This window comes from Callorhinus ursinus, unplaced genomic scaffold (assembly GCF_003265705.2).
Source record: "Callorhinus ursinus isolate GAN/ISIS: 27379988/994484 unplaced genomic scaffold, GSC_fseal_2.0 scaffold4, whole genome shotgun sequence".
NCBI classification, from domain to species: Eukaryota; Metazoa; Chordata; class Mammalia; order Carnivora; family Otariidae; genus Callorhinus; species Callorhinus ursinus.
The window spans coordinates 81351362-81359317 of NW_027397066.1; positions in this window are offsets into that span (position 1 = coordinate 81351362).

The following is a 7956-nucleotide window of genomic DNA, read 5'->3' on the forward strand; positions in this document are numbered from 1 at the left end:
AGCCATGCTAGTTAATGTAGCTTCTATTCAATTTGCAGCAAGTCTCTGGCTTAGGATAGTGTTTCTCAAGTTATCCATAGTGAAGAATGACTTCTGTTTATATTTTCAGTCCATAGTGGGATGGTACTTTTTTTGTAAAAAATATAAAAATCAGTTGTTAGAAAAATGAAATGGGAAATATAAAGACAAAGACAAAAATAAGCCTTAGTTTTTATTATTAGATTGGTTAGCCCGGTGATGGGTGTTAAGGAGGGCGCATACTGCATGGAGCACTGCATGTTATACGAAAACAATGAATCGTGGATCACTGCATCAAAAACTAATGATGTATTGTATGGTGACTAACATAACATAATAAAATAAAATTTAAAAAATTAAAATTAAAAAGATTCAGAAGACATAAAAGTACTCTGTAGCACATCTGCTACAGAAGTTTCTAAATGTTTACTCTCAGTTTTGGTATTTACTTTGTTATGGGCTGATAACAAAGAGTTCCTCGACCTGTACTGGTCCACTGTCCACACTTTGAGTAGCTGGTTTAGCTACTCTTGCCACGTATTTATAGAAAGTGTTTTGTATTTGGAGACATTACCTGTGTTCCTACTGTATGTATTTGGGTGTGTGTGTGTGTGTGTGCGTGTGTGCGTGTGTGCGTGTGCGTGTGTGTGCGCACACGCGCACGTGTACATGGGTGGTGGTGATAGTTGTTTTCTTTCCCCACTACCTTCTCTTTGATTTGATTACTTCTGTTTAAGTGGAACCTCTAGCAATGTTTTCAAACAGCGTGGCACTGCTCCTGCAAATTCTTTGGGAACGTCAAGGGCCTATCACATGCTGCCCCTCTAGTTGCTATGCCTGGACATAGCCTTTTCTTTTCTTTTAAAATTTCATTAAGTTTTTAATTTTAATTCCAGTATAGTTATCATACAGTGTTATATTAGTTTCAGGTGTATAATATAGTGATTCAGCAATTCTATACATTATTTAGTGCTCATCACGGTTAAGTGTACTTTTTAATCCCCATCACCTGTTTCACCCATGCCCCGCCCCCCCAACCTTCCCTCTGGTAACCCTCAGTTTGTTCTCTATAGTTAAGAATCTGTTTCTTGGTTTGCCTCTCTCTCTCTCTCTCTCTCTTTTTCCCCTTTGTTTTGTTTCTTTAATGCCACATATAAGTGAGATCATATGGTATTTGTCTTTCTCTGACTGACTTATTTCACTTAGCATTATACTCTCTAGTTCCATCCATGTTGTTGCAAATGGCAAGATTTATTATTTTATGGCAAGTAATATTTCATTATATTTTTCAATATATATATATTATATATACGGATACACACCACATCTTCTTTATCCATTCATCATCTGTCAGTGGACACTTGGGCTGTTTCCATAATTTGGCTATTGTCAATAATGCTGCAATAAACATAAGGGTGCATATGTCCTTTTGAATTAGTGTTTTTTTGAGGGTTCCTGGAGTAAGAGGGTTGAGGGGCTGAGGTAACTGGGTGATGGACATTAAGGAGGGCACGTGTTGTAATGAGCGCTGGGTATTACATACAACTAATGTCACTGAACTAATACACCAAATGTTAATCAATTGAATTTAAATAAAACAAATTAAAAAAAAAAGAATTGGTGTTTTTTGTATTCTTTGGGTTAAATACCCAGTAGTATGATTACTGGACTATAGGGTAGTTCTCTTTTTAACTTTTTGAGGAGCCTCCGTACTGTTTTCCACATGGCTGCACCAGTTTGCATTCCCACCAACATTGCATGAGAGGGTTCCTTTTTTCCAAATCCTCACCAACACCTGTTGTTTCTTGTGTTTTTGATTTTAGCCATTCTGATAGGTGTGAGGTGATATCTCACTATAGTTTTGATTTGTATTTCTCTGATGACAGTGATGTTGAGTACATTTTCATGTGTGTGTTGGCCATCTGGATGTCTTTTTTGGAGAAAGTCTGTTCAGGTCGTATGCCACTTTTAATTGGATTATTTGTTTTTTGGTATTAAGTTGTATAAGTTCTTTATATATACTTGGACATAACCTTATCTGATAGAACATAGCCTCCTATTTACAGACCCAAAGGGATGTGACTAGAATATCTCTGGATACACGCAAAAATGCACAAAGATTACAAGTGCATAACACATGGTGGACAGCATTGTTGGCGTCTGTCTTATTATTTGTTCCCCCAGTGTACAAGTTACTAAACTATTTTCTCTCAACTCCAACTCCCCTTGTACACTTGGCTCTGTGATGCTGGGACTCTTATAAACCACTGTTCTGCTTTGCTGGCTGACTCTATTCTCTGCCAACAGGGGGGCACTGGGGTTGTGGAGGAGAGGAGACTGGGAGGGTAGAGAAGGAAGAAGGACTTGCTCTTTCTTGTTTGTGCACAGTGAGTTTCCTCTTTTATTCTCTGATGCTTACATTTCTTGTGAATATCACCCCAGCATCATTTCTTCACTCCAGTAGCAGCAGTATCCTCTCATAGCAGCAGCTAAATCGAGTTAGAAGTTTTTCCAGCCCTTGCAAAAGTTGCGCATGATGCATCCTCAGAGATGCCAGCTAGCCAGAGCCCCCTCCTCGAGGTCTGAGTCTCGGGTCGGTGGGGCCCCTCTCTCAACCTTCTGTTTTAATAATTCCAACATTGTCCTTTTGTTCTCCCAACCCTAAGGATTGTAGCAGTTTATTGGGATTGCTACCTTTATTACATGGTAGTCTTTTCTTGCCTTTTTAATCACCTCATAAACCAACTCTATTGCTACCTAACAATTTCTTATATGAACTGGTATGGTTTCTGTCTCTTGACTGAATCCTGACTGAAGCATAGCAAAGGACAAAGGCAAGGACCTTTGACTGTTTAAGTTTGTATGCTTTGAGCATGCTCAATAATGCTTATTTGAACTTGAGCTTGAGCTACGTTTAGTGTCATAGAAGGCAACCAGAGTGAAACTGGTTTTGGCATTCCTGAACCTGGGAAAGTCGGTACATTTGTTGAGTTGATGGCTATTTTCATAGATTGCGCTGTTTCCCTGATCCCCACCTTCTTATTTATTGTTGCCATTCTACAGAATCTGTCTCAGTTAAACTCAACAATCCTTATTGTATCCAACTAGGACACTTTTTACAAATGCTAAACTAAATCCAGGGCTACCCTCAATTGCACTAGTAGGGAGGTGGAGCCATCTCGGAAACCAGACTTCAAATTGGCCTGCAATGCCACTCTGAGTAGGGCTAACCTGTGTAATTAACAGAATATTGTAGAGATGATGGTATGTGACTTCCAAGCCTAGGTCATAAAAGACATTGTGACTTCCGTCACTCTCTCTGGATCACTGGCTCTGGGAGAAGTCAGCTTCCATCTCGTGAGGACACCCGCACAGCGATATGAATAGGTCAAGGTGGTAGAATGAGAGACCTCGTAAATAGCCAGTGCTCGTTTGCCAACCATCTGAATGAGGCCCTGGAAAGCAGTTTATCCAGCCCTAGGCAAGCTTTTTTTTTTTTTTTTGAAAGAATGTTTTCTTTTCTTTTTTTTTTACTTTTTAAAAAATTTTATTATGCTATGTTAATCACCATACAGTACATCATTTGTTTTTGTTGTAGTGATCCGTGATTCATTGTTTGTGTATAACACCCAGTGCTCCATGCAGTATGTGCCCTCTTTAATACCCATCACCAGGCTAACCCATCCCCCCACCCCCTCCCCTCTAGAACCCTCAGTTTGTTTCTCAGAGTCCATAGTCTCTCATGGTTCGTCTCCCCCTCCAATTCCCCCCACTTCATTTTTCCCTTCCTGCTATCTTCTTTTTTTTAACATATATGTGTTATTTGTTTCAGAGGTACAGGTCTGTGAGTCAACAGTCTTTTTTTTTTTTTAAAGATTTATTTATTTATTTGAGAGAGCGAGAATGAGAGAGAGAGAGAGTGTACATGAGGGGAGAGGGTTAGAGGGAGAAGCAGGCTCCCTGCCGAGCAGGGAGCCCGATGTGGGACTCGATCCAGGGACTCCAGGACCATGACCTGAGCCGAAGGCAGTTGCCCAACCAACTGAGCCACCCAGGTGCTCCTGTGATTCAACAGTCTTACACAATTCACAGCGCTCACCATAGCACATACCCTCCCCAATGTCTATCACCCAGCCACCCCATCCCTCCCACCCCCCACCACTCCAGCAACCCTCAGTTTGTTTCCTGAGATTAAGAATTCCTCATATCAGTGAGGTTATATGATACATGTCTTTCTCTGATTGACTTATTTCGCTCAGCATAATACCCTCCAGTTCCATCCACGTCATTGCAAATGGCAAGATTTCATTCCTTTTGATGGCTACATCAGGCAAGCTTTTGATGACAGCAGTCCCAGTTCCCATCTTCACTGCAATCTTATGGTAGACTGGGAACTGGCTCATTTAGCTAAGTTTTCCTCAAAAGCCCACCCCCAGAAACTGTGAGGTAATAAATGTGGTTGTTTGGGACATAAGTTCTGAAGTAATTTGTTATGGGCCGAATAGATAAAACAGACCATTACATTAACTTTGGTCTTGGTGACAAGTATTATGATAGAGGTGGAATGCAAGTTGTGGTACAGACACTGGATGAAGTAGTAGTTCTTCCAAAGACAGGCTGAGCTGCGATGCAAGTTTTCATGCATTCTGCAAGCCTGGTATATATTATTACTTGTTAATCACAAAATAATCAGAGAAAGGGAAATATTTATTTCTTTGTACATGGAGGCAACCAAGCACATTTTCTCGTATGAAGTTCTACAAGTTAAGGACACTTTAGTTTTTCTAGCCAAGTTTACAACTTTAACCAAGTGGCTAGATTCCTGAATTCATGTTTTTATTTCAGATTTGGAAAAGCAACCTACAGTATGTGGGGTCAGAGAAAAAGCTTCCAAACAAGATGTCTTGAAGTCCTTTAAGTTATTGATTCCCTTCTTCCCCCAGTAAATTCTTCAATAAACTGGAATGCCTCATCTTTCACAAAACTTTCATAAGGGAACATGCTAGCATTTTGGTTATCCTAGTACTAGTGTCAGCTGAGACTCTGTATCTGACAGTTCTTGAAAGATCTGGGCATTTCCTCTCTCCGTGTCTAATTATGCTAGTTTGTCTGCATGGGGGAGGATTAGGGGAATTGATAGTGTATATATTTACTGTATGGTGGGTTCTTTCTGAACCACTGGTGCATTTCTTACTGCTTTAGTGAAAGGGGTGACCCCTCTGGATTCTACTGAGGAGCATGGTCATCTGGTGGATTTTCAGATTTTTATGTCAGATCCATTGTAACATGACAACTTCTCCGAGCCTCTTGACTTTTGGTACTTGGCCAAAGCAATTCTGGCATCTCTACCTCATTTGTTGTAGGCCATTAGTTTTCCCCCCAAGCTTTGAGGAACCATCCCAGTAGCCCAGAACTGACTCCAGGTGTTCTTCTCAGGTATTCAATCCTGAGTTACAGATTGTACCCATATCAACAACCTCTCCCTTATATTCTGTTCCGTTGGTCCAGCATGCTCATGATTGATTTTCAACATGTTTTTCCAGTTCTTGCTGGTACATGTGAGCCACATACTGTGATTATTTTGGTGAATTATTTTCCTAGTCAGGCTGAGACTTGAACTTATTTATTGGCATGGAAGTCATGAGGGGAGGGAAGGTAGGTATCATCTTATGAGGCATTTACCTTAGTAAGGCTCCTGTGGTGTCCAGGCAGGGAGAACCTGCTCTCCCGTGGCAGTGGGGAGTGGGCCACTTCTTTAACAGCCAGCGGTTAAAGCCAGAGTAATCAGAGGAGATAAGGGAAAATTTAAATGCTGTTATAAAAGTTTTGTGGTTTTCAGTCGTGCTCTTAGTTGGTGGTTGGTCGACTCAACCTTGTTGTTTTGTTTTTCCTTCAACGTAATGATGATACTTAACAAAAACCAACTAAACCCACAGTTCTTGTAATTACCATTGCCATTTTATCTCTCAAGTGCTAGTGCTATTGCACAAGCCAAGGCATATCCTGCAATCTGTATCCCCACCCAATTCACCACAGAAGACTTAGTAATTGTATTACGAGAGCATGCCAAGGGGGATTATTACCCATTTACACCAATGTGTTAGTTATCTATTGTTTAGCAGCTTAATACACAGACATTTATGCTCTCTAAGTTTTTATTGTTCAGGAATCTGGGAGCAGCTTAGCTGGGTGTTTTGGTTCAGGATCTTCCACAAAGCTGTAATGGAGGTGTTGGCCAGGGCTGTAGTCATCTCACAGCTGGACTCAGGAGGAATCCTCATTTATTTTATTCACATCGCTGTTGACAGACCTCGGCTGCCAAACTAACTTGGGTCTTCACAGGGCTGCTTCGTGCTTTGACAGCTGGCCTCTCCCAGAACAGGCAGTCCAAGAGAGAAGATCCCAGAATGGAAGCCATGGTCTTTTTAGAACTCATTTCAGAGTGACATCTCATCATTTCTGCTTTTAAAATTGAGTGAATAAGTCTAGCCCACATTTAAGGAGAGAGGATTACACAGGGGCATGAATACCAGGAGGCAGGGATCCTGGAGGTCCATCTTAACCACAGACCCCGTTGTTCTTTTGCCATCTTGTTGGCAAGTGATCCACTTTCAGAATCCCATCCTTAGGATTGGCTTCCTAGGACTACTTCTGTTACCACATATCTTAGTTTGGGATAGAAGCAGACCTTGAGACAAAAATTAGATTTGCAGTAGTTTGATTAACAAGATGAATGGGACACTGATAGGGAAGTGGGGAAATTCCAATTCAGACTTGGGAAGATAGTGAAGAGTCCTCCCAAGGCCCAGAGTGAATAGGTGTGATAGCACCTATCCCCTCTCTCTGCAGGGAGCAGGCACCTCAAAGGAAAGACAAGATGTCTACCTCATGATGCTTGCTCTGTTTGGGAAGCAGAATCTCACAAGAGCCCCTTGACATCACGTGATAGCCATGATATCCTGTTGGAGAGAGAGACTGAGGATGTAGCCCACCTTCCTGACCAATCTTAAATCATGAAGCTAGTGGGTTTAGGTTAAAAAAAAAAAAAAGACATTTTATATCCTGGTCTCTCAAGGTCTACTGACATGCGGGGCTCCTGTCTGATTCAGTGGCTCCAGATCTAGGGAAGCCCAGGCTGGAGCAGAAGAGACTTGAACTAGGAGGGGAGCTCCTATTGTGTGTATGGAAAGAGACTCTATGTCTAGGAGATAGGGAAGGAAGTCCTATCCCAAGAGGAATGATAATCTTAATCCTGGTTCTAGGAGAATTAAGAAGGCGTTTAGGCAGAGTGGTAGGGAGCCAGGGTAAAGGGATTAGATGCCACAAACTATTATTGGATCTTGTCTTCCCCTCATCCACTTCTTGGAGGAAAGAATCTGTGGGACACATTAGTTAAAGCACTACACAATTACCCCCTTTCTGTGAAGAGTGAAATAAAAGCTAGTTTTGTTGTTTAATACCACAACTGCCTCCCAGGGAGTGTGGATCCTGATAAATAACAAGACTCTCCCCAGGCCCCCCTCCCCCCATTTTTTTCCTACTGAATCCCCAGATGGCTTAGTTATAAAGCCAGGTAATATGAACTGCTGAGAGCTAAACTGTCCTGGCCAGTTGAAGAAGAACTTGAATTTGCTTTGATAATCCAGAAGAGAAGAGGTAAAGTGCCATCGACTTAAGTGATGGTTTGAGGCTGGGTTATATAAGATGAAATACCACTAGAAGTTCCTCTGAGGGGAGTTATATTAAGAATGAAATTCTCATATCCTTCAAGAGAAACCACATTAGGGTCTCCACACACTTACACAATGCTGATGCCCAACTGTTTTCAAGGAAGCTGGAAGCCTACAGCATCCCATGGACCATGGGGTGAGCGCCCTCTAAGAGCCCCTGAGCTTAACCCTTGACCTGGAGGGCCCCAGACCTTTCTGAGCCCTACCT